General features: G+C 44.5%; 1 protein-coding gene across 1 annotated transcript in view; it reads left to right on the forward strand.

The window, feature by feature from the left end:
- The first annotated feature begins 14,517 nt into the window (after nucleotides 1-14,517).
- Nucleotides 14,518-26,386, forward strand: part of CDH17 (cadherin 17) — a 104,285-nt gene continuing 92,416 nt past the window's right edge. The window contains exons 1-2 of the mRNA XM_050800492.1: nucleotides 14,518-15,707; nucleotides 17,220-17,283. The gene's annotated coding sequence lies outside the window, so the exon portion shown is untranslated. The remainder of the gene's footprint in view (nucleotides 15,708-17,219; nucleotides 17,284-26,386) is intronic.

Raw genomic sequence — 26,386 nt, forward strand, 5'->3', positions numbered from 1 at the left:
AAGGAAACTAGTGATTTCCAACCCGAGATCTAGCCAGGCAAAGCTTTCACCAGATTCTCCTTTCTGACATTAATACGGCTTGACATTAATCACTTGGCATCTATCCAGTGGCTGTATGCAGCCCTTTTGCTGGAATGGAACTTCCTGGTGTTCTGCCTTCACATCTTCTCTGGCCCTATATGTACCCTATTTCACTCTCTTCTCCCTAGCTTTCTGAGTTTGTAGTCAGACACACAATGATGGTGACAATCATGGGACTTCAGACATTCCCTAAAGTGACACAGTTGTTTTTTTTGAGATGGAGTCTTGCTGTGTCACCCAGGCTGAAGTGCAGTGGCGTGATCTTGGCTCACTGCAACCTCCGCCTTCTGGGTTCAAGCGATTCTTCTGCCATAGCCCCCCAAGTAGCTGGGACTACAGCGTGCACCACCATGCCAGGCTAATTTTTGTATTTTTAGTAGAGACAGGGTTTCAGCATATTGACCAGACTGGTCTCAAACTCTTGACCTCAGGTGATCTGCCTGCCTTGGCCTCCCAAAGTGCTGGGATTACAGCCATAAGCCATCACGCCTGGCCTTAAAGTGACACAGTTTTAAAGGGGGTCTCTGCTCTGTTTTTGTTGCCCTTTCTCCTCCTTTTTCCAAGTTGAGCACAAAGGTTCCCATCTCAATGTGCTTTGCATCTTAAAATTGCTCAAGGCAATAGCATGGGGAGATGGATGATACAAGTAAAGATTCAGGTTACATACATGTGGGGTGAATTTTGGCTGTGGAATTTAGTATCGTGGCTTTTGGAGTAAAGGTTAAAGGTTTCTAGCTATCAGTTTTCTCATCTGCAAAATGGGATTGCTAATAATACCCACTTTGTAAGTCTATTGTGAGATTAACATCTTTTAACCCACCATACAGTAAAGAGCTCAAGAGATGTTCCTTTCCATGGTTGCACATTTTCCATTCTGTATCATTTAGAGTTAGTTTTACACGTCTGTTTCCCCTAATTTGAATGGAAACTCCTTCAAATCAGGGACCACCACTCTGTTCCTCCTTACTCTTCTACTCATCAGTGCAGTGCACTGCATATACTGGGATTCTACAAACTTTCTTCTTGAACTTCATAGATCCTTCCAATGCCTTTGTGAGGTCAACAGTCCATCTCACAGCAAACTAATTCAGGTGGATAAATGACTGGTCCAAGTTTGTTCAGATGCTAAGTGTCTGAGCTAGGACTGAGGTCCACCTGTGACTCCTGGTCATTTGTATATTCTTATCTCCAAAACTTTCCTATAAACACAGCCTGTTTCATCCCCATGTATCATCGTATACACAGAATACACACACACACACACACACATGCAATGCATATATATTCTTTACACTACTTTTCTCTTCTCTCAATCTCAAGTTTCCTCATCACTTCTTTTAGACATTCCCAACCAAATGGCCAATAGATGCCAAGGCTCCCAGGTTTAATGGTGTGTTCAAGGTTGTCGTGACCACATTCCTTTGGCTTGAAGCAGGGCAGGATATTGCCGACTGCAATCCAATCTGAGAGGATTTTTGGTTAAGAGTTTTAGCTCCGGGGTCAGAGAAACCTGGGTTTCAATCTGGTTTCATCACTTACTGGATGTGTGGCCAAGAGTCAAGTTCTTTACTATCTCACAGCCTCAGTTTTCCCATCTGTAACATGGGAAGAATGCCCACCTCATAGGGTTGTGGTAAGGATTATGTGAGACCTGCAAAAGTTAAGTCATCATCTCAGGGACAGCTCTGACTCTGCCTGCTTTAGTGCAGCGTCCACACCTTCACACACTCGTGCAGTCTTCAAATATTAGTGGACACCCAGGTGCTAATAGCTGCTAGGAATATAATGATGGCTAAGATGTTATCCTCATCCTGAGAGATCTCAAGAGTAATAAATTTGTCCTGAAAAGCCAAAGGAGGTAGCACTGGTGATAGGAAGAAAATAAAGAAATTGTGAGAGAATTATACCAGGAAGGGACTTGATTTTTATCCATTAGATAAAATCCAAATGATGAAAAAAATTGTTAAGATGATTGAGTTAGATGTGGAAAAGAAAATTAGGCCATTAAAAAAATTCCAGTTGGAGAAAGTGGGAGCATTGGGGAAAGGTGAGTTTTTTAAGCATCCTACGTTTTTGCTTACAAACACATGAACTATTCAATGCAGAGAAAGATGCAGATGATTCTAAATTCACTTGGGCAAATTTGTGGAGCTCCGGCTTCTGAAAAGTACTGTGGAGAACACATGGTGGGAGGAGGCAGTTTTGCCTTTAAGGTGCTTGTAATGTGGTTAACAATGGCAGGAAGCAGATGTTGTCAGGAATGGAGACAACTGCACAGAAACCTACAACATGAGGTTGAAGATAATATGGGCCATCGGAGACATGTGCAGTAAGGCAGTTTAGCTCAGGTGGGAGAAAAATCCTTTGCTTGGCTGTTGTAGTAATGAATGTCTTCTTATTTATTTATTTATTTATTTATTTATTTATTTTTGAGACAGAATTGTGCTCTGTTGCCCAGACTGGAGTGCAGTGGCACAATCTCAGCTCACTCCAACCTCCACCTCCTGGGTTCAAGCAATTCTCCTGCCTCAGACTCTGAGTAGTTGGGATTACAGGTGGGTACCACCATGCCCGGCTAATTTTTGTGTTTTTTGGTAGAGACGGGGTTTCACTGTGTTGGCCAGGCTGGTCTGGAACCCCTGGCCCCAAGTGATCTACCCGCCTTGGCCTCCCAAAGTGCTGGAATTACAGGCATGAGCCACTGCACCAGCCCATGGATGTCTTCTTAGAGGAAGTGATGTTGAGCTTCATCTTGAAGACTACACAAGATTTCCACAGGTAGGATTGGTTGAAAGGAAGACAAAGGGAAAAATTGGCCTATGTAAAGAAAACAGTATGAGCAATGACAGAGAGGCAGGAAAGGGAAAAATCTATATAGAAAAATGAGCGAATTCCAATTTGGCCAGGAGCTTTCTGGGGGGCGTTAAGTTAAGCTGTTAATGTATGATGCTTGATAGCCTGAGAGATTCAGTTTCAAATTCTTACTTGTTGGGTGTAGTGGGTTAAACAGTCTTTCTCCAAAATTTGTGTCCACTTGAACCTCAGAATATGACTTTATTGGGAAATAGGGTCTATGCAGATGTACTAGTTAAGGATCTCAGGACGAAATCATCCCGGATTAAGGGTGAACCCTAATTCCAATATGTGGTGCCTTTATAAGAGAAAGAAGAGAGATTTTGACACAGAGGGGACAGAGAGGGAAGAAGGTCATGCAGAGATTGGGGTTGCAATGCCAAGGAATGTTTACAAGCACCAGAGCTGAAGAGACAAGGAAGGATCTTTCTCTAACTCCTTCAGAGGACATGTGGCCCTGCCAACATCATGATTTTTGGATTTCTATACTCCAGAACTGGAAACGGATACATTTCTGTTATTTTAAGCCATCAAGTTTATGGTAATATCAGCAGCCCCAGGAAACTAAATACACTGGGTTACTTAGGGCAAGTTAATCTTAATATGCCTCAATTTCTTCATCTGAAAAACAGGGATAATAACATACACCTTATAGGAATGTCATTAGGATGAAATGTAAAGCACTTAACTTACCAACTTATTGTTTGCCCAGGAGGTGGAGAGAGAGCGAACTGGAAAGGTAAGTTGGGAAGCAATTGTAGAATACATTGAGCTCCAAACTGAGAAATGTGGAAGGTAATGCAGATACTTGAATATTTCTAAACAGGGGTGTGACAGATCAGAGTGGTGCTGCTTCAGGACATCGCCAAGAAGAGCTGAGCCTGGCAGGAACTGAGTCATGAGACCCATCCAAGGAGACCAATGAGGAAGCCACTGCAACGCTGGGACGAGAGTCGTGAGAAAGGCATTTCAGGCAGAAGGAAGGAAGTCCTTCATCAGGGGCATTTGCTGTGCTTATTGGACTTAGAGAGCACATGTGTCTGGCAGCATTCAAGGTTTTCTGTGAGAAGTACACACAAAGTGTTGAGGCCTGATGCCCACAACAGCCAGACAGACAGCAGCACAAAATGACAGCAGTAGGGAAAGGGAGCCATTCTGGCCAGACACAAGCCCTGGCCAAGGCCCTGGTGACAAGATTGCGCTGGAGTAAGATATGGAGTCCAGTCATGTGACTTGATGGGAGACAGCCACAAAACAACAGACTCTACCTAAACCATCAGTAATTCATCCAGTCCAACCCCAGGGAAATGAGGAAGTAAATATTATCCACCTGTTTTTCTTGTCATGCAGCTAGGGAAAAAATTAATCTATGCAAACCAAGGACATGAGATTTTTAGCAAAAGAACATACAGGTGATCCTGTGTCTGCATGCGTGTATGCTGGTGTGTGTGTGTGTGTGTGTGCACGCACGTGCATGTGTTGGGGAATAGGGTAGAGGTGGGAGAGAGGGGACTCACAGCTGAAGGAAGAGCACAGTACTACAATTAGTAAAACATATCAATGAGACTCTTGTCTTGCTCCACTTTTCAATACGTATATTCTAAAAATGGGAATGCTGTCAGTCTTATTTATTTATTCCAGCATCTACCAAGGAAGGTGAGTATCCTAGAGCATGCCCTTTCTGGTACTCAGGACAAGTAATTGTTATTTCAGTTTTGCTGGGATCGTGCTCAAATAAATCAAAACAAAAATGTTCTTGTATCTTCTGTTGTATTAATGTTTTAAACCACTTCATTGTAAATAGAGAAGCTATCCCCTTACTGTCAGGCTTCTGAAAAAGTCAAAATACAGGAGAATTGAGAAGTACTCTTGCTAGTATCACTCAGTGGCCCCAAGGCGGTTGCTTGATTTGGAGAAAGTACCTCGTGGATAATTTGAGATAGCTTTGGAGGACACTTTCTTGAAAGGTACTACAATTTTATTTGCATATACGTACATACCTATTGTGCATATATGTGTGTGTATGCACTCAGATATATGTATACACACATTACATACACTTCTTTTTTTTTTTTTTTTTTTTTGAGACAGAGTCTCGCTCTGTCGCCCAGGCTAGAGTGCAGTGGCGCAATCTTGGCTCACTGCAAGCTGCTCCTCCTGGCTCACACCATTCTTCTGCCTCAGACTCCCGAGTAGCTGGGACTACAGGCGCTTGCCACCACGTCCTGCTAATTTTTTTTTGTATTTTTAGTACAGACAGGGTTTCACCGTGTTAGCCAGGATGGTCTCAATGTCCTGACCTTGTGATCCACCTGTCTCGGCCTCCCAAAGTGCTAGGATTATAGGCATGAGCCACCATGCCCAGCCAACATACACATTTAAACCAGTCTTGATTAAAGGTAGGGAATAATTGCAGGACAGATGGCAGATATTTTATTGATTGATTAATTTTTATTTGTATAAGTTTATGAAGTACATGTGTAATTTTGTGACATGACTATATTGCAGAGTGCTATGAAGTCAGGGTTTTTAGGGTATCCCTCACCCAAATAAAGTACATTGTACCCACTAAGTAATTTATCATTCCTCACCTTCCTCCCACTTCCTCATCCTTCCAAGTCTCCATGGTCTATAATTCCACACTCTACATCCATGTGTACACATTATTTAGCTCCCATTTATAAGTGAGACCATGCAGTATTTGTCTCTCTGTTTCTGAGCTGTTTCACTTCAAAGAATGGCTGCTAGTTCTACCCATCTTGCTGCTAAATACATCATTGTGTTCTTTTTGTTGACTGAATAGTATTCCATTGTGCAATATACCACATTTTCTTCATCCCATCCAGATGGCAGATATTCTAAAATAAGTATCTAAAGGGGGAACTCCTACTTCTCAGGCATACCCACAGACACAGAGGAAGGGCAAATGCGTGACATCAGGAAATGGGCAAGGAACAGTGTTGGAGGTGTGCAGCTCAAGCAGTCAGGATTTATTTGACTAAAACACACATATATTTGAAAGTAGTGACCTCTCTCTTTGCAGACATCAGGCCAGACAAGACAATGAGGTAGAAGTGGAAATCTTACTTAAAAATCCAAAGGAAATGGCCCTGTGACTCATCTATTTGCTAATAAGATGGAGCTGGTGGCCTGCCATAATGTGTTTCAAAACTTGGAAACAGCAGTGTGAGTAGCTTGGATTATTTGAGGAGTGATTGGGCAAAAGTACCTCTGAGCTGGGTAGGGGAAAAATAGGTAGAGCCAGGGCTTCCTGATGCCTTTTGGACAAGGACTGCCACGCCATAGGGCAGTAGCCCAGGGAGGCAGGCAGGCAGGCAGCCTTGACTGTGACCCCCCCATGCTCAGCTCCACGCAGCACAATGCGAAGGGCACAGTTTACTCATCATGTGTGGATGATCTGAGTCACAGCCAAGATGGTGATGTTGATGAGGCTGGAAGGAGCTGACATATATTTAGCTCTCATTGTCACACGGAAGCACATGCAGACCTACTGACCCCCGAAGATGACTCAAGCTTATTAGAGCTTGAGAGGACCTTAGATGTCAAATCCCCCAAATCCTTTTCATACAGAGAGAAAATGATGCCCTGACAAGCGTGATGTGCTCTAGGTGACTCAGTAGCCCAGCTGGCCTGAACCTTGGCCTGAACCCTGAGGCTCCAGATCCCAGCTCAAGGGCTTTCCCACAAGCGTGTAGTGCAGCCACTTGGCTCCACATCAGGATTAGGCAAGTGACCCCTTCCCAGCTCTGCAGAGACAGGCTCTTTGGTCCCCTTGCTTGGCCCTTCCTTCTTGTCCTTATGCCACATGCCAGACGTGGCTTTTCTTAGGACACCAACCAAAATTTACTTGTCCTAGTTTCAGACTTCTGCCAGGTGAAAGAATTGTGTAAGAGATGTCAATGAGTGCTAAAATTCTACATCCAGAGAACACTGGGCTTGGGTGAAAGCCTTAGATGAGTGAACTTTAACATCCTCCTATATAAAGTAAGAATAATGATACCTGCCTTGGAGGGTTTTTAAGACTGAGATAAGTACAAATGATTCGTAATCTCTAAAGAGCATTCGAATCTCTGCAGGGTTATTAAAGTGCTATGCACATGTGAGGTGGCATAAGGATTTGTTTGCACTTCAATTCATTCACCATTGTTTGAGGGAGAATGACAGGCATTGCATGTATTTGGCTGGCACAGGAAAGAGATCTTTGGGAATAGTGGGTCTCTCAATGCCCACCCCCACATTGGGCCCTGTCTCCAGCATGCAGACAGACTCTCACCTAGTTTGTTGACCTATTGGACTGGGCTTGACTGTTGTCCCTGGGAACACATAAAGCCAGTTTAGAAACATTAGCAGTTGGGAAAACGCCAACTCTATCTCTTCTGGCAGCAAGAGAAGGAAACTCTTCATTTGATTTCCTTTACTATGTCTTTGAGACTCTCTGCAGACTGGGCAATGAGAAATGCTATTTTACACGCTGAAGAGGAAGATGTTTGACTCATAAAAACTCTGGTTGAAGGTGACATGGTCCATTTCCCAGCTTAAAAGCAGAACATCACCAACAGATAAATGGGCCGCCAGGGTTTCACAGGTGCTCCCAGTTAAAATTCTGAGTACAGGAAAAAAAAAAAAGACAGAAGTGGACGGGAAGAATCCACCTGCTTTGCTACTAAGAAGGAAGAAGCAGACTGTAGAGGTGTGTGGAGGGTGGCTGAAAAGATGGGGTAAAGTGGCAATGAACAGGGTGGGTTCTGGAATCCAGTTGCCAAGGTTTGAATCCTGGCTCCACTGGTTCCCATCTGGGTAACTTGGGCAAGTAACTTCATCTTTCTAAAGCTCAGCTTTTTCATCCGAATGGAGAATTTGAGTAAATGAATTAAAAAGTAATCCACTTCTTAGGTTTTTTTTTTTTTCAGGGGAATAAATGGAAAATGCGTACTAAGTGCTTGGCGCTTTCCCTGGCACATAATGAAAACTCAAAAACTTTTAGCTATATTGTATTATTTTCTTTATTCAAATGAAAACCAAGAGCCTTCAGAGATTCGTCCTGGGAGGAATTCTGGAAGTAGGGACTGGCTGTCTAACCAGAGACTCTCCTACTCTATTATCCCAAATTTTCGTCCTCCCATTGGGCAGCCTTAGTACTGTTCTCATGGGTAATCCAGCCGTAATGCCCTGGTCAAAGGATGAAACAAACTCCCTGGCCAAAGGAGTTCCCCTTAGCAGCTGAGAACAGGCTAAAATTTTCAAAAAGCCTTTATTCAGTTCTGAGGTTGCTAAGCAACCTGTATTCGACATGTAAACAAAACAATCTACAGTATCAGAGGTACTTAGCCCCCTACCTCTTGGGGCATATGTTGAGAGGCATGTTATCTCAGGCCTCCTGCCTGGATTTGTTTGCAAGCTTCCAATCCTGCCTCCAATAGGGTATTCCCCTTAAGAACCCCCACTCAGAAGCTACCTCATAGATATCATAATGTCAAAATGCAGAGAAGAAGATGCTTTCCCTGCCCTCTGCAATTCTAGTGCTCTTCCCCGAATGCTAGTTTACCGAGTGAGATACAAGCATCTTCCTTCCCTAATGACTGGTCCAATGTGTTTCTCCTCCACCTGCGGTGAGTGCCTCACCCTGCGCCACCATGGGGTTTCTATCCTTGGAGGTCCCGTCATAATGCCACAGGCCAGCCTTTCCCAAGTGTGTTCTCTGGGACCCTTGCTCTCTGTTGTATTATATTAATGTGAATTCTGATGAAAACGGGGATTTCCATGGTCAAATAATTCAGGGAAAGTTCAGTTAAAGAAAGCAAAATGGTTTTCTTATTTTTATTGTGGTAAAATACACATAACATAAAATTTACCATTTTAATCATTAAAAAAAATTTTTTTAGAGACAGGTTTTCACCTGTCACCCAGGTTGGAGTGCAGTGGCACAGTCATAGCTCACTGTAGCTTTGAACTTATGGATCCCACCTCAGGCTTCTCTGTAGCTGGGACTTTAGGTGCACACTGCCATGCCTGGCTAATTTTAAAATTTTTTTGTAGAGACAGGGTCTCACTATGTTGCACAGGCTGGTCTCCAACTCTCGACCTTAAATGATCCTCTGCCTTGGCCTCCCAAAGTGTGGGGATTACTGGCATGAGCCACTGTGCCCAGCCCATCTTAACAATTTTTAAGTGTACAGTTTTGTGCGTTAAAGTATATTCACATTGTTGTGTAATCATCACCACCTTCCATACTCAGAAATTTTTCATCGTCTCAAACTGAAACTCTATACCCATTATAAAATAACACTCCATTTTGCCCTCTCCCCAGCCCCTGGCAACCATCATTCTACTTTCTGTTTGTAAGAATCTGACTACTCCACGTACCTATACAATATTTGTCTTTTTGTGACTGGCTTCTTTCACTTAGCATAATGTATTCAAGGTTCATCCAAGTTGGAGCATGTGTCAGAATGTCCCTTATTTTAAAAACTAAATATTATTCCAGCTGGGAGCAGTGGCACAAGGCTGTAGTTTCAGCTACTGGGGAGGCTGAGGTGGGAGGATTCCTTGAGCTCTGGAGTTAGAGACCAGCCTGAACAACATAGCGAGACTCCTTCTCAATCTTAAAAAAAACTTATTCCATTGTATATGCCACATTTTGCTTATCCCATTGGCGATAGATAATTGGATTGCTTCCATCTTTTGGCTACTGTGAGTAATGCTGCTATGAACATTGTATAAGTATCTGTTTGAGTTCCTGCTTTCAATTCTTTTGGGCCCAGAAGTGGAATTACTGGATCCTATGGTAATTCCATTTTAAATTTTTTTTAGGAACTGTCAATACTGTTTTCCACAGAGCCTGTGGCATTTTCTGCTCCTACCAGCAATGTACGCACGTTCCAATTCCTACACATCATTACCAACACTTTCTATTTTCTGTGTGTTTGTTTAAAAATACATAATAATCATTCCCATTGGATGTGAAGTTGTATCTCGTTGTAGTTTTGATTTGCATTTCCCTAATGATTAGCGATGTTGAACACCTCTTCATGTGCGTACTGGCCATTTGCATCTCTTCTTTGGAGAAATGTCTATTCAAATCATTTGCTCATTTTTAAACTGGGTCATTTATTTTTTGTTGCTATTGTTGAGTTGCAGGAGTTCATTATATGCTCTGAATATTAATTATTTATTAGACATGATTTGCAAATATTTTCTCCCATTCTGTGGATTTCTTTTTCAATTTGTTGATAGTGTCCTTTGAGCCACAAAAGTTTAATTTCAGTGAAGTCCAATTGATCTATTTTTTCTTTTGTTGCTTGTGTCTTTGGTGTCATATTCAAGAAACCACTGCCAAAGACTTTCTTTGTGTTTTCTTCTAAGATGTTATGGTTTTAGCTCTTATATTTAGGTCTTTGATCCATTTTGAGTTAATCCTTGCATATAGAATAAGCGTCCAATTTCATTATCTTCTGCTTGTGGGAAACTGGTTTCTTTCATCAACTAGAGTTCATTGTTGCAAGCAACAGCAATTGAGATAGACAAACTTAAGGAAAAAAGGAAAATTATTGGAATAATTTTAGATAGTTCACAGGAATTAAAGGAAAAGATGAATGATCAAATCACTGGATGTACAGGATCTGGGAAAGATTTAAGAGTCTTAGTAACAGGAAGTTATGGACAGCTTCTAAGAGTGCTATGATCTGAGAGATTCAGTTCCAGTAATCTTTTTTGAGCATGTAGTTCTGCACTGGTTACCACATTTGGCTAGGGGCCTGCAGGTGGGAGTGCGTGTGTGTGTGTGTGTGTGTGCGTGCTGAGGATGAGGCAGCATTGTCGCTGAATGGTCTCAACAAATAGGACCACATGAAATGCAGGGTCATGGTGGCTGGGAGGGAGGGAGTTGTTCCCCAAAGGAAAACCTGAATGCTGTTACCAAAGGAGGGAGAAAGAAGTGCTGGGCAGGCCAAGCAATAGACACCCACTACTTTTCTTCACTGAAAATGTTCTCAGAGCTATTGATACTGCTTTGTGAATTTCCGGCCGGGAGGAATAGTGTGTAGCATTTCTCATACCTATTTGTCCATAAAACCCTCAGCTGCATCTCACAGGATTCATGTTCCACAGAACATGTTTTGGGAAATGCTCCTCTATGCTAATAAAAAGAACAATGTTCTTGTAGAGACTTAATGAGAGATTTTGATAGAGCAGGTCTTCAACGAACACTGACCTACACCTTGGGACAAAGGCTGATAAGGCTCCTGGAGGTAGAAAGAACTCTGTTTTTCAAAATGCAAGCCACATGCCATGGCTCATGCCTATAATCCCAACATTTGGGGAGGCTGATGCAGGAGGATCGCTTGAGCCCAGGAGTTCAAGACCAGTCTGAGCAACATAGTGAGACCTATCTCTACTAAAAATAAAAAGAATTAAAAAAAAAAAAAAACCAACAAAACCCAAAATGCTATAGCATTTTGGTCTTCCAAAAATGAATAATGAACTTGTTCTGAAGGAGCATACATACAACCAACACCGTTCAGTTTCCTCATCCTGATACACTAAATTCGCCATGACTACCCCCTTAGAGCTGTGCTTTGGAAGTCCCTGTAGACACCCAGGAGAGGGTCTGGCTATGTGGCCAGGCAGGTATCAGCATGACCTTGGCCAGGTGCCTGCTTTGCTAACTCTTGAGTATCTGACAGCTACTGGCTTGGGGTGACTGGGGATGGAAAGATGTGGGGGCTGCGCCTCTCAAGGTTGGAAGGCGGCTTCCTAATCCTCTGATCTCGAAGACTAACCTTGCTTTGCAGAAGGCCAGGTTTGGGGATTAATAATCTGAAAACTGAATGCAAAAAAAGCTGGGACTGATGCGATGGGTAGTGGGAGTGCTCCTGGTACCGAAGGAGGTATTTTCTAGAATGTGAACCAGGAAGCCAGAAACTGGGGATCTGGGGTGCAGCCTCAGCTCTTCCATAAATATTTTGGTCTCCTCTATCCTTCAGAATTTATTTTTCCTCTATAAAGTGAGAAGAGTTGGGCTAAATCAATTAATTCAAAAACGAACATTTACCAAGTTTTGATTAGCGTGGGGCTCTGTGCTAGAGGGACGTGGCATTATTATCATTATTATTATTATTATTATGATTTTTTGAGACAGGGTCTTGCTCTGTTGCCCAGGCTGGAGTGCAGTGATGCGATCTTGGCTCATGACGACCTCTGCCTCCGGTGTTCGAGTGATTCAGGGACGTGACATTAAATCAGGCATGCTACATGCCCTTGTGAAGATGTGTGCAGGGCCTCCTGCTGCTCTCACATTCTGAGTCTGTGAAACAATGCCTGACGATGGCAGCCCTTGGACACTGTGTGCTTCCACAGGCATTGTCACAACTGTGCTGAGAGACGCGTTGTTCTTCTCATTGGTTGGAGGTCAAGGGACTTGTCTAAGGACACACGGCTATTAAGCAGAACTGGACTTGAATTCAGATCTGCTTCTCAGTCCAGTGTGCTCTGCTCTGCAGCTGACTGTGACTCTTCTCGCTCCTCCCAGATGTCCCCACGCAATGAAATAACGCTATCATTTGCCAACCACTTACTTTGGGTCCTGACACAGATACCATTTCATGGAAATCTCACAGGGCCTATGATTGTCATTTTACAGAGGAGGAAACAGGCTCAGAGAGACTGAGTACTTTGCCCAGAATCCTACAGCTTGTCAGCAGCCTTTGATCCTGGGTCTGCCTGCCTCTGGAATCACCAGAGGGGATGGGGAGGACAATGGGCTCTGTCCCTGGCCAGAAAGCAGGAGCCTGTCCCTTTGGCAGATTCCTCCAGGAGGAAGGGGGCAATGCAGAGGAGCCCAGGGAGCTGCTGCAAAGAGACCTTGGTGGATTCCTACTCTGAAGGTCTGAGGCTGGGGCTTGACGGGGCCCACAGACATTCAAGGCCCCAAAGCCATCCCAGGTGCCACAGACTCAGAGGCCCCTAATAAGAGCCAGCGGAGAGGCGGGAGCACCCGGTCACTTTCCAAAAGGGATCTGGGAAAGGCACTGCTAAGGGTTGAGGCCCTCCCCTCCCCAGTGCCTGCCATCTGGGCTCCTGCTACCCTCAGGCCTGAAAGGCCTTTCTTCTTCCTGAAGCCTGCCTTGGTCCCCTCTATCTAGCGCTTGGGTACAGCGAGTACCACATTCACCTGGGCCACGCAGTGTCCTCACCTCAGGGCTGCTGTGTGACCTCCTGCCATTGTGGAAAGGCTGAAAAATCAGGAGATGCACCCCCAACCCACAGATGTGGAGTGGAGGCTTAAAGGGGATAGAAATAGCTCACCTCACCCTCCACTGACAGAAAGGGTTGGGCTAAAGCCCTGACCTCGGTTTCTAGAGACATGGGCAGAGCTGACCTGCCACATGGGTGGACTGAGCTCACACCTACTCTCTGTGGCCCCTTTATCTTGACACAACCCCGCGAGGCAAGCAGTAGAATCTCCCTTTTACCAAGAGGCTGGGAGAGGTTCAATAACAGCCCAGGACACTCAGTGAAAGCACAGGATTCTAACTCCAGCCCTTCTGAATTCTAAGCCAGGGCTCCCCAGCTACAGCCCCTGGGCTCCTCTCCCTCCACTCCTGTGATTTTCCAGACTTGGAGGGCTGGAAGTAGGGCTGGCAGTTCACTGGATGTGAGGGAACCCAGGCGGTCCCTTAAGGTATGTGGGTGACGGTAAGTGGGGTCCTCATTGCCTGCTGAAACCTGGCCCCGCAGGCCCTGGTCTTTATCCTGCAAGCAGTCGTGCTAAGCTCGGCCTCAGCTATTAGCAACAGGAAGTGTGTGGGAAGCGCAGAAGCTCCAAGGGGACATTTTAAGGTAGCCAGCAGCTCAGGCACAGGCCTAGGAGGAGTAAACAGAGCGCCCCGAGAGATGAAGCTGGAAGTGCCGGGTGGGGGTGGGGGGGGTGACCCCAGTCCTGAGCCCCAGGAGAGTGGCTCTGACAACTGCGAGGTCACCCCCCCCCCCCCAGTGACAGACATCCAGTGAATGAAGGTCACGGCCTCCACAGAGATGGTGCGAGATGGTGTGAGGCAGCATTTCTGAGTCACCGCGGGAGACGCCCACGGTCATGCCCCGGAACCCAGGGACTCGGCCCGCGCTGTCTCCACACCGCCCTCCCATAAAACACAGGATTCGTTGTCATAAAAGCTCCTCACCCACGGGAGGCTGCACACTGGCTTTGCCCTCAGCGCGAGGAGAAGGCGCTTCACTTTCCTCTAATTCTCATCTGACCTGCCCGAGTCCTCAGGGATGGGCTCCCCTGCGCGGGGAGGGGAATTCTCTGCCGGGGATGCAGGGAGAGGGAGGTGCCGCTCGGGATTCCTCCAGACTCTGAAGCGCCAGCGGGCAGATACGCAAGACAAAACCCAAGCAGATGGGGAAGAAATGGGCTTAATTGTCCGCTTTCCCACCTCCAGGCGACCTGGGGAGGTGTAATCAAGCCTATTCTCTTGGAAGTTGAAAGAGAAATCAAGCGGTAGTTGTTTTTGTTTTTCTGTTTTCTCCTCAAGAAACAAGTTTTTTTTTTTTGTTTTGTTTTTTTTTGTTTTTTTTTTTTTTGACACAGTCTTGCTCTGTCGCCCAGGCTGGAGTGCAATGACGCGATCTCGGCTCACTATTACCTCCGCCTCCCGGGTTCAAGCAATTCTCCTGCCTCAGCCTCCCAAATAGCTGGGATAACAGACATGTGCCACCACACCTGGCCAATTTTTTTTTTTTTTTTTTCAGTAGAGATGGGGTTTCACCACGTTGGTCAGGCTGGTCTCGAACTCCTGACCTCAGGTGATCCACCCGCCTAGGCCTCCCAAAGTGCTGGGATTACAGGCGTGAGCCACCTCGCCCGGCCACAGTTTTTTAGGGGGGAAATTCTTAGGGTACACACATGACTGATTGTGTCTCCAGAGAGAGAGAGGGGGGTGGGAACAGGAGCTACCCGGCAGGCTCTTCTCGGTTCAGATGTTCCCTGTAACCCCGAGCGTGTCTTGGTTTTCCCTACTGTACCACGTGAGGAGCAGCAAACACTCGTGTGTGTGCGAGTGTATGTATGTGTGTGTGCGCGAGTGTGTGCAAGTGTGTGGTGTGTGTGATATGTATGTGGGTGGTGTGTGTGCAAATGTGTGGTGAGTGTATGTTTGTGGTGTGTGTATGTTAGTGTGTGGCGTGTGTACGTGTGTGTGAGTGTCTGTATGTGTGTGCGTGGCTTGCTCTGCGCTTTGGAGCAGAGCACAAACTCTGGGGAGGAGGAATTGGGTGACTGGAGTGAGTGGAAAGTGTTCATGTGACCCCAGGCTGCTTCTCAGCTCCTGATGGAGGACCAGTCCCTCCAGGGGCGGGAAGGACGTTGTGAGCACAGGAGCTGACACACTGACTTCTGTTGAAAACAGTGGAGGGGAAATCAAGGAAGCCAACAGGAGTGCTCATTGGAGTGAAAAGTCTCAGGCGGCTGATTGGGATGGGAGAATCTGGATCTGAGGATTTGGGATCACTTTATTCACGCTTCAGATAAGAATTTGGAGGGCTCCACATTCATGTACAACATTTATTTTTCTTTGTTGACAATTTCTTCCTTTATTTTTCCTGTTATTCCCTGCCCCGCCCCTCTGTGCTATTCACTAGTGCAGTGAGGACCTGGGAGTTTGGAGTTTCGGGAAAAGACGTTCAGAATTCTGACTTGCTCATTAGATCTACTCGGAGAGCTTGAGTCAGGCACACCTGGTTCCACCACTTCCCGGGTGAGTCATCCTGGGGAGGTTACTTAACCTCTCCAATCCTTGGATTTCTCACTGATAAAATATGAGGGTGATAAATCTCTCCCTGTCAGGGTGGGTGTGAGAATTGGACAGGGGTCTGCTGCAGGTGTTTCCAGCCCTCCAGCCTGACAGTGTCACCCGTTTCTTTTATATTCCAACAGACTCACCCAAGGCCCATTCCACATGCTCTGGCTTGTCCAATCTCCCCTCCCTCACTGCTCTGGGGATTCTTTGGGGGATTTGCTTTTCTTCCTGATGACCTCCCACTCTGGTTTCCTGCCTCTGTGGAGCTGTGAAGCCCCCTCTGCATCTTTCCTGCCACGACTTCGCTCCTGTTATTACCTTCTCCACCCCTCCCACTATGCACTAGGAAAGGCATCATTCACCAGGGTTGTGTGTTTATGGAAGATTTGGGCCTAGCTGGGGTGGTTTAAGGGGGTTTACAGCCCAGACCAGATAACAACTTAAAACTGACTGCTAGACATTACCCTCTCATGTCTCTCCCCCGTCTCACTGACTATTTAGCTAATTCAACACAACTGTCCTCAAATCATCCCCAGACTCAGTGATCATAATCCTGTGTATCAGCAATTTAGGATCAGCTGGGTGGCTCTTCCAGCTTCTGCCGGATTTTCATATGGGTATTCGAGAAACTGCGGGTCCATTTGCTAATCTTGCTGGGACCCTCTCACATGTCTGGAGACTTGGCTGGGACACTTGGGCTCTGGTCCACGTGGTCTGTCAACTTGAAGCAGATGAGCCTTAGGCTTGTTTGTGGACATGGTGAGTGCGTGGGATACAAGGTTTCCGAGACCTGGGCTTGAACTGGGACTCCACTGCATTCTGCTGATCAAAGCAAGTCACAGGGTCAGCCCATATTCAAGGGGAGGAGAAATAGATGCCACGTTTGAATGGGAGAAGCTCCAAAGCCGTATTGCGAAGGGCACGGATACAGAAGGAATGAAGTGTTGTATCCACTTTTTGCAGCCTCCCATGCCGTCTTTCCCCTCAGGGTCTCGCCTATTGTCCTGTTGTTGGATCTTCAGGGTCTCCACCTGGGCTAGAGCTCTTTCCAGATATTCTCTTCTCCTGATTCTACAGGCCCTGACTCTTCTTTCTTTTTGAAGAAGTCTCCAAATTCTTGTATAATATTTATTTTTCTTTGTTGACATTTTTTTTTTCTTTCCAATCATGTTCACAACAGAAAAATATCCTAAGTATGTTTGAATGAAGTAAACCAGTGGTTCTCAACATGCTGGGCACAAGCGTGATCTGCAAAGTTTTAAAAAATTACTGATATCTGGGTTCCACACCCAGGTCTGGGGTAGGTTTTAGATATTGCTATTGCTTAAAAGGTCCCCAGGTTGTTCTAAAGTGTAGCTAGGGTTGAAGACTACTGGAATACATTAAAAACACCATGAACCTCTGAGATGAATTTCTTGCCTAAAATATGGACATCTACAAGCTGTTTTTATTTTTTGTTTTTCTTTACAGGAACCGTTTCCTTTTTCCTGTTCCATTGATAAAGCACCCCGTGCATTGCAGATGCTCACTACATGTAAGCTATCATCACTGTTACTCTTGTATCATAGGCAGTATAATGTGGTGGTGAAGAAGGGTTCTGAGGATGGGCCACCTCACCTCTCTCTGCCTCAGTTCCCTCATCTGAAAATGAGGATAATTAAAATTCCTACTTCATAAATAGGTACCTACATCGTAGGATTGTTGTGAGGATGTCTACATGGTTGTACTTAGATGCACAGTAAGTGTTCGGTAAGCAGTGGCTAGTGTGTAATTACTGTTTTATTCCTTCAGCATCCTATGGTTTACTAAGCTTATCCTTGGTTTGCTTCACTCTTTGGTCCAGTTTCCAAGCAAATGTGATGACAATGGGTAGAGAGGTGGTGCTGCCGTTATTCTGGGCTGGGGCATGCTAGTGTTGGAAGAATGCAAAAGAGACACTTCCACTGCTTGGGGGAACCATTAGCTCTGCCAACTGTAGATTATTAAGAACATTAGAAAATTCTTTGGCAAACTTGGGTCTCCCCTTTCTTTTCCACGTTGAGTTTTCTTCAGCCCAACATTCGTTTTGTGTACCTCACACTTGTGCAAGTGCTTGAGTAGTGTATAACGGGCACACTTAGCTCAGTGCAGACATCTTGGAGATAGTAGATCTCCAAGATGTGGGCGGAGATGTGAAAATCTGCTAATAGGAGCCTGGGCGAGGTCTGAGTACCAGCCCAGTGGGGGCAGTCAGCAGCACGCTGGGCGGCAGGGGGACAGAGGACATCATGGAATTACAGGGAGTCCCAGTCAGCAGGACCCTTTGACATTTAAATACACATACAAGGAAACTGAATCTAGAAGAGTTACAGCTGGTGACTGGTAGAGCTCTGACTAGGGAAATCGTGGAAATTGCAGCTGTTATTCTTTGCATCCTTGTGTCAGGCATTGTGTTAGGTCTTTTTTGTTTGTGATAAGGTCTCACTCTGGCACCCAGGCTGGAGTGCAATGGCGTGATCATGGCTCACTGCAGCCTCAACCTCCTGGGCTCAGGTGATCCTCCCACCTCAGCCTCCCAAGTAGCTGGGACTGCAGGTACATGCCACCACGCCTGTCTTATATTTTTTGTATTTTTTATAGAGAAGAAGTTTCACCATGTTGCCCAGGCTGGTCTTGAACTCCTGGACTCAAGTGATCTGCCTGACTTGGCCTCCCAGCATGCTGGTATTACAGGCGTGAACCACCGTGCCTGGCCGTCTTTAGTATTTTAGTAACATCTTACTAAACCCAAGAAGTAGATATTACTGGCTCAATTTTGTAGTTGAGAAAACTGAGGCTTAAAGATGTTATGACAGGCTGGGCGCGGTGGCTCACACCTGTAATCCCAGCACTTTGGGAGGCCAAGGCAGGCGGTTCACCTGAGGTCAGGAGTTTGAGACCAGCCTGGCCAACATGGTGAAATCCCGTCTCTACTAAAAGTACAAAAATTATTCAAGTGTGGTGGCAGGTGCCTGTAATCCCAGCTACTCGGGAGGCTGAGGCAGGATAATCGCTTGAACCTGGGAGGCGGAGTTTTCACTGAGCCAAGATTGTGCCATTGCACTCCAGCCTGGGGGACAAGAGTGAGACTTCATCTCAAAAAAAAAAAGATGTTATGATGTCACAGCAACTATGTGAAGAGTCAGGTCATAGTATTGCCTGTAACACTATCAGGACTGTTTAAGGCATTGGAATGACATCTTTTAAAACCCTATAAAATTTCTTTTCATCTTGAAACAGGTTGCTCACCTACCTACAGACCCCAAATGAGATTATCTCCATGGTATGACTTCAGGAAGATCCCGTGTTAAAAAAAGAAATCTCTCCCCAAAAGTGAAAACCAAAAAACTCAAATCTCACTTCAGTTTCCTTTCATCTCATTCACTGAGATGTGAAAATGAATTAGTACTTAATTCAAGGTCTTAATTTCTGATAAAATAGAAACAGTCTTGAAAGAAACTAAACCTCACTGTGACCTAAAAGAAGCAACATGGTGTAAGGAAAGGAGTACGCACTTCCCTTGTGAGTATGTGATCTCATGTTTTCAACAGCCTCCTTGGGGTAAAATTGGTTAGCCCAGTAAAAGTCATGTATTTGGAAAATTGTGGAGAAACGGCACAGATAGGATCTTATTTAGTGGGAAAAAATTTAAATTATAAAATATTTGGAAAACATTTTTTTTTAAAGAAATGGGGTCTTTCTCTGTTGCCCAGGCTGGAGTACAGTGGCACGATCCTAGTTCACTGCAGCCTCAAACTCCTGGGCTCCAGCAATCTTCCCACCTCAGCCTCCCATGTAGCTGGGACTACAGGCATGCACCACCACGCCCAGCTTTTTAAAAAATTTTTTAGTGGAGACGGGGTCTTGCTTTGTTGCCCAGGCTAGACTGCAGGTGCACACCACTGTGCCCAGGTTTTTTTTTTTTTTTTTTTTTTTTTTTTTTTTTTAATTTTTAGTAGAGATGGATCTTGCCTTGTTGCCCAGGCTGGACTTGAACTCCTTGCTTCAAGCTATTCTCCTACCTCAGCCTCCCAAAGCGCTGAGATTACAGGTGTGAGCCACTATGCCTGGCCAGAAAACATACAATTTTATTATAGTCTTTATTATAAACCAATAGATGTGATACTATTATGCAAAATAAGATGGAGGAATTTAAAAAAATGATAAATCTCAACAGACAACAGGCCTGACAATGCCTCATAAGCATAAAAACGTTATACAATCAGAATGCAGTATAATAGAGTGGTTACGTTTTTAGACTTGGGAATCAGACTTCCTGGCTTCCAATCCTGGTGGTACCAATTCACTAGCTGAGTTACTTTGTGCAAGTTTACGCTCCCTGAGTCAGAGTTTCCTCACTAGAAAATAGTGATAATAATAGTAAGTACATCATAGCTAATGTTTTCAGATACGAATGAGTTAATGTTGTCTTTTTCCTGGTGCAGGACCCTCTGCACAGGAATCCTGTCATGGTTATCACTTTATTGCTAGTAATGTGGCTTTTGAATTAAAGCAACCATTTTCCTGGTTTCTGATTGTTATCTTTGTCCTAAACAGCCTGGGATTACCCCTCTGCAACTATAATTTGGACATGCCCATAGCTGCCTTGTCTTAGATAGATGGATCTTGCATTGGTTTTCAGCTTGGCTCTGACATTCAGAGGTTTGGCAAATGTGTACTGGCCAAGTGTTTGCAGCAAGAGGCGCTGCAGAGGGGAAGGCAGGCCCTCCTGTGTCGCTTTCACTAGGAGACGGCCGTGGCGGAACTAGCTTCCTCTGAAGTCCCAGGTGGGTGGCATGCCATGGACTCGGGTGTGATTCTCAGGCATGCCTGCATCTAGAATACCTGTGGTTCTACCACACACTCGGCTTCTCCCCCATTTTCCAGGCCTCTGGTCCTACTGTAGGTCAGATAATGAACTAAGGCAGGAATAGGATACTTTTTGCCATTTGATGTACAAAGTTGTGTGGAGGGTCGAAAGAGGGCACAGGAGGAAGAAAGAAGGTAAACCACGTTCCCAGAACTAATCCGAACCCAAACTTTAAAAGCACACAGCACAAGTGCTTCTATAACAACCACCTTCTCCGTGTTTCCACCCTCTGAACATCCAGCCATGAATAAGGGCAGTTCTTTTTTTTCCGTTTTTTCGAGATGGAGTCTCACTCTTTTGCCCAGGCTGGAGTGCAGTGGTGCGATCTCGGCTCACTGCAACCTCTACCTCCCGGGTTCAAGTGATTCTCCTGCCTCAGCCTCCTGAGTAGCTGGAATTACAGTCGCGTGCCACCACGCCCGGCTAGAACAAGGGCAGTGCTAAGCATGATCCAAGGACGTGGTTTCCCAAGAGGACCCCTGGAGTGGGTTGCTCAGAGTGCTGTGTGGGGCCAGCTAGAGACAAAAGAGCAGCCTTGTCATCAGCTGCCTATATCTCAGTAGTTCTCTGGAACAGCTCTGCCACCAACTACAAGCAACCGTTAGCCTAAGCTTGGCAGTTGGCCGACATCAGAGGCCTGGCAGATGGCCCATGTGGGAGCCTTTCCAGGGCCTCAGTCGGAATCTCCAACAGATGATGTTTGCCTAGAGAGTGTGGTAGGTTGGGCAATTCTTGCTCCCATAAGCATCTACAAATCTCTTTAGAAGGAGAGGTTCTGGTTTGCAGGCCATGGGCTTGGATGTATATCTATCTGTGAGTGCTCCTTCCCACACATCCCCTAAACGGAGATGGAATCCTGGAACAAAGTGTACTACTTCACACTCAACATTGCAGGTTTCTTCTGTTAGAGACATTTGCTGACATTGTTGTTTTCCTTATCTGTGGGGCAGCATGGAGAGAAATCACAAGAGATATTTGAGGACCTGTGTTGAAATTTAGATTCTTCCATCTTTTAGCAATGGATGCTGGGGCCTGCCACCTAACTGAAAAGAGTTTCTTTATCTGTGAGATGGGGATAGAAAAATATTTACCTGAGAAGTTTCAAAAATGGCATCGTAGGTAGATAATGAATGCTGTTTTTCAGAATCAATGAATTATTTTTCTCATGAAAGAAGAGATGAAGTCCTATTTGGAATTGATGCAATAATGCTCAGTGCTCTTGTCCTCAGGTATGGCCTTCTCAGAGGGTCTCAAGATAGCTTTGGTTGTTGGCATCACACCTTGATGCTTCCTTCCTCACTTTGTTTTTTTGTTTGTTTTTTGAGATGGAGTCTCACTCTGTTGCCCAGGCTGGAGTGCAACGGCGCAATCTCGGCTCACTGCAACCTCCGCCTCCTGGGTTCAAGTGATTCTCCTGCCTCAGCTCCCAAGTAGCTGAGACTACAGGCATGTGCCACCATGCCTGGCTAATTTTTGTATTTTTAGTAGAGATGGGGTTTTGATATGTTGGCCAGGCTGGTCTCAAATTCCTGACCTCAGGTCATCTGCCCACCTTGGCCTCCCAAAGTGCTGGGATTACAGGCGTGAGCCACTGCACCCAGCATTTCTTCCTTACTTTGTGATAAACTTTGCTCGCGTGTGTGTGTGTGTGTGAGAGAGAGAGACAGAGAGAGAGAGAGAGAGAAAGATAGAGAGAGAGAGAGAGAGAGAAAGAGAGATGGAGACAGAGACAGAGGGAAACAAGGAGATATTAGAGATTATGATGGTTAATTTTCTGTATCAACTTGGCTGGGCCATGGTGTCCAGGTATGTAGTCAAACACAATTCTGGATATTTCTGTGAGGGTGTTTTGGATGTAATTACCATTTTAATCTGTGCACCGTGAGTAAAGCAGGTTGCCCTCCCTAGTACCGGTGGGCCTCATCTGATCTGTCAAAGGCCTGAAAAGAACAAAAGACTGACCTCCCTCAACAAGATGGAATTCTGCGGCAGAAAGCTGGCCTTCGGGCTCCAGCCAAAACGTTGGCTTTTCCTGGGTCTTCAGTCAACCAGCCCACCCTGTGGATTTTAGATTTGCCAACCTTTAATTGCATGGGCCAATTCCTTAAAAGAAATCTTTCTGTACAGAGATACATATCCTATTGGCTCTGTTTCTCTGGAGAGCACTGACTCAGAGAGAGACAGAGAGACAATGACGACATTGGCATTCTCTCTCTTTTTTTCCTGAGACAGGGTCTCACTCTGTCACCCAGGCTGGCATGCAGTGGCACGATCTCGACTCCACTTCCCAGGCTCAAATGATTCTCTAACCTCAGCCTCCTGAGTAGCTGGGACTACAGGCACATGGTGGCCACGCCCCACTAATTTTTGTATTTTTTGTAGAGATGCAGTTTTGCCATGTTGCCCAAAGTGGTCTTGAACTCCTGAGCTCAAAGCAATTGGCCCACCTTGGCCTCCAAAGCTGGAATGACAGGCGTGAACCCCTGCACCCCGCCAACACTGGCCTTCTCTGCTGCCTTCTCTGGACTGAGGAACTTTACACAACAACTGGGCTCACAGCCCTTTTTCCACAGAGATTTTGTGGAAAATAGCCTTTTTGTCTCATGCCTTCTTTTCATTTATTTGCTTGTTTGAGATAAATTAAAAGCAGAAAATGAAGGAATAGTTTGGTGATTATTAGATTGCACTATGTTTAAGTAAATCTTAACTCAAAGTAAGACCAAAGACACACACCTATTCCTCTTTTGAAGATAAAAGACAACACAAGCCAGTTTCTACCAACCTAGTTCTATTATAAATACCTATAAGACAAGCATCATGATTTAATAATTATAATATGATCATAAGAACAATAGCTGCCACTTAGGAGCCCTTGCCAGTTATTGGGCATACACAGGCCCTCTACACATGGTATTTCTTAAACAAAATTGATGCCAGGGACCTCACTCAATGCGCCGAGGCATCACTGCAGGCTCCCAAATTATAGTGCTTAATTTCTTCTTAGAAATGATATATTATGAAATAACTGTCTCCACACATTTTTCTGTCATATACTTTCCAGTTCAGCTCTAAGTCTATCCTTTCCACAATCTTCAAGTGATGCGGTAAATATGTATGTTGCAGAGGGTCATGTCTGTCTAGATCCAATGGTAGAAAAGCCAGTGTGGTCGGAGAATGTGTTATTCTGGCTAATCAGGTATTCTGGTTCTATGGATTTCGCATGACCATTTGTGGCTGAACAGTGTCAGATAAACTTAATTCAATAAAATACATTTAATACTTGGCCTCTCTGGAATATAATTGTGTTTTGATGATGAGTCATAAACTTCTTTAGGATATCTGGCCGCGTTTGAGTCATGTTTGTGGTCATCAATTCTCATTGTATTGTATCACTGCTTTCTAATCAATAGGATGCTAAATAAATTAGCTTTTATTGCATTAATTGCCACAGGGGAAAAGGGGCTGCATTTGTCTAAAATATCCTTCATGATCTATTTAAAAGTGATATAAGATAATGGGAAAAAGGAGCTGGGAAATACACATTCTTATTTTTTGTTTTTCACCAGCACCTGCCAGACTCTCTGAACGCTTTTACATTTGCTGCCTAGATAAATGACCGAGGCACGATCCGTCTTCAGAACTCACTGACTTTCCCAAATGTGCTGTTGTCTTTCTTGCAAGGATTAGAATTTTTACCCAGGAAATGCTCTGTGTATGACCCCTGCAGCGACAACAACCACGGGTGTCCATAAAGTGCTGCTCCATGGCAAGTGAAACACAGACTGTGGGGAAAGAGTTTTGCAGGCAGACTGCCCTAGGTTAGAGGACAAGTTACCTCACTCACCAGCTGTGTGACCTTGAGTAAGTTACTCAGTTTCCCTGGACCTTCTTCTTCTTTTCTGTCAAAATGTGGTGATAATATCTATGTCATGGTGGTTGGGGCAAGAGAGTTATAAAGGTTCAACAAGGCAATTAATGTAAACTGCTTAGTACATCATCTGGAATGATAATTTATGAATGGCATGTAGTATAATTGTAACCTTGTCATCAGCTCAGATTTCCCTGACCACTGGAGATTCAGACAAAACTCTATAGAACTTTAAATTATGCTGCAGTGATCCCCACAATTCCTGCAAATTCCGGAGGCTTAGTCTCAAGTGGACAATCTTCCCATTCTCCCTCCATCCCCCCTGACTCCCAGGCTACTGGCTTTGTGCCTGCATGCGCTATCTCTGTTTCACTTTGCACCCACCTGGATGTGAATCCCAGCTCAGGGGAGAGATTTTACACTACTTAGATGCTGAGAAGGTAGAACAGTTCTCATGTTTCAATACTCATTTTAGTACTTCGACTTCCAAATTTTTCCTTTTAATTCAGAAATCTTCACTCAAATTTTCTGTAAGGCCAGATCAAGAATGTGAAATAAAGAGAATTCAGCACATGATACTATGGTTGAGTAGTCTCTTCTTGGGCAGCTTTCCAATGAGAACATGTTCATTATTATCCTTAAGGAGGTAAATGACTTGATTATTTTATAAAAATCACCATTCACCCAATTATTGACCCAGATCCTCTGTTCAAAAACAAGAGCACGATGTGTGTTTGTGTGTGTGTGATTTTTCACATTCTGATGTTTTTTAATAGAAAATTTAAAACATAAGCAAAAGAAGAGAGAATAACGTAATGAGTTAATAAACCCCCGTATGCCATCACCCAGCATGGGGAAGAGTAAGCTCATGCCCAATCTTGTTTCCTGTCTGCTTCCCCGCACCACACTAGCCACCCTGTTCAACCCAAATGGATTCTTTTGAGGCAGATCCAAGGCAGCAACGCATTTCATCCATAACGACGTCCATATGTATTGGTAAATGATAAGAACTCTTTTAAAAAACTAAAACCACATAACTATTATCATACTTAAAAATAGACGACATTCAAATTTCTCTAATTGTATTATTTTTTCCTTTTTTATTTTTTAAGAGTTGGTTTGTTTCAACATTCTTTAAACACTTTTTTTAATGTGCAGGTTTCTTCTCTCCTTTTTTTTCAGTTTATATAGGAAGAAACAGAGGCATTGTCCTGCAGTTTCTCACATTTTGTGTTTTGCTGATTGCAACCCTGAAGTGCATTTCATCTGCAACCATTTTTTCTGACCAGCGTTTCCTATAAATGCTAGACTCTAGAACTGGAAGTTTGATCTGATTCAAGTCGAACTTATTTGCCAAGAATCCTCCATTAGAAATATTGCATACTTCTCTTAGGAGACGCATACGGACCAGTTGTCTCTGTGATGCAGCAGCCACTGATGATCTGTTTACATCCATTATTTCAGCAGGGGTTGCAAAATGGTAATATTTTAATTCCATCATTCCTTCATTTATGAAAGACTTACATAAAGAGAAACTTTACCTTGAAAAATGACCCTGATATACTGTTTATACAGCAAGGACAGGCAAAACCCTTGATTCCTGCCCTGTATTTTCGTGTTTTCAGGTGGATAATGTGATTCCCTGGCATCCACTAAACGTGGTCAGTGAGTATTTGCTGTCAAGTGTAATTATGATCTCACAGATTTTAACACATCTGATTTGTTTAAATTCATCAAAGTCATTGTTCTTACTTGTTCTAAAGTTTTCCATAGTTTCCTGGTGATAACCACTTCTTTTTGGCTTCTTAATGCTTTGAAACAATCAGTTTTTAGTAAATTCCTTGCTGTCTGGTATGATAAATGTGCTAGGCACATACACGT

Source organism: Macaca thibetana, chromosome 8 (genome assembly GCF_024542745.1).
Source record: "Macaca thibetana thibetana isolate TM-01 chromosome 8, ASM2454274v1, whole genome shotgun sequence".
In the NCBI taxonomy this organism is placed as follows: domain Eukaryota; kingdom Metazoa; phylum Chordata; class Mammalia; order Primates; family Cercopithecidae; genus Macaca; species Macaca thibetana.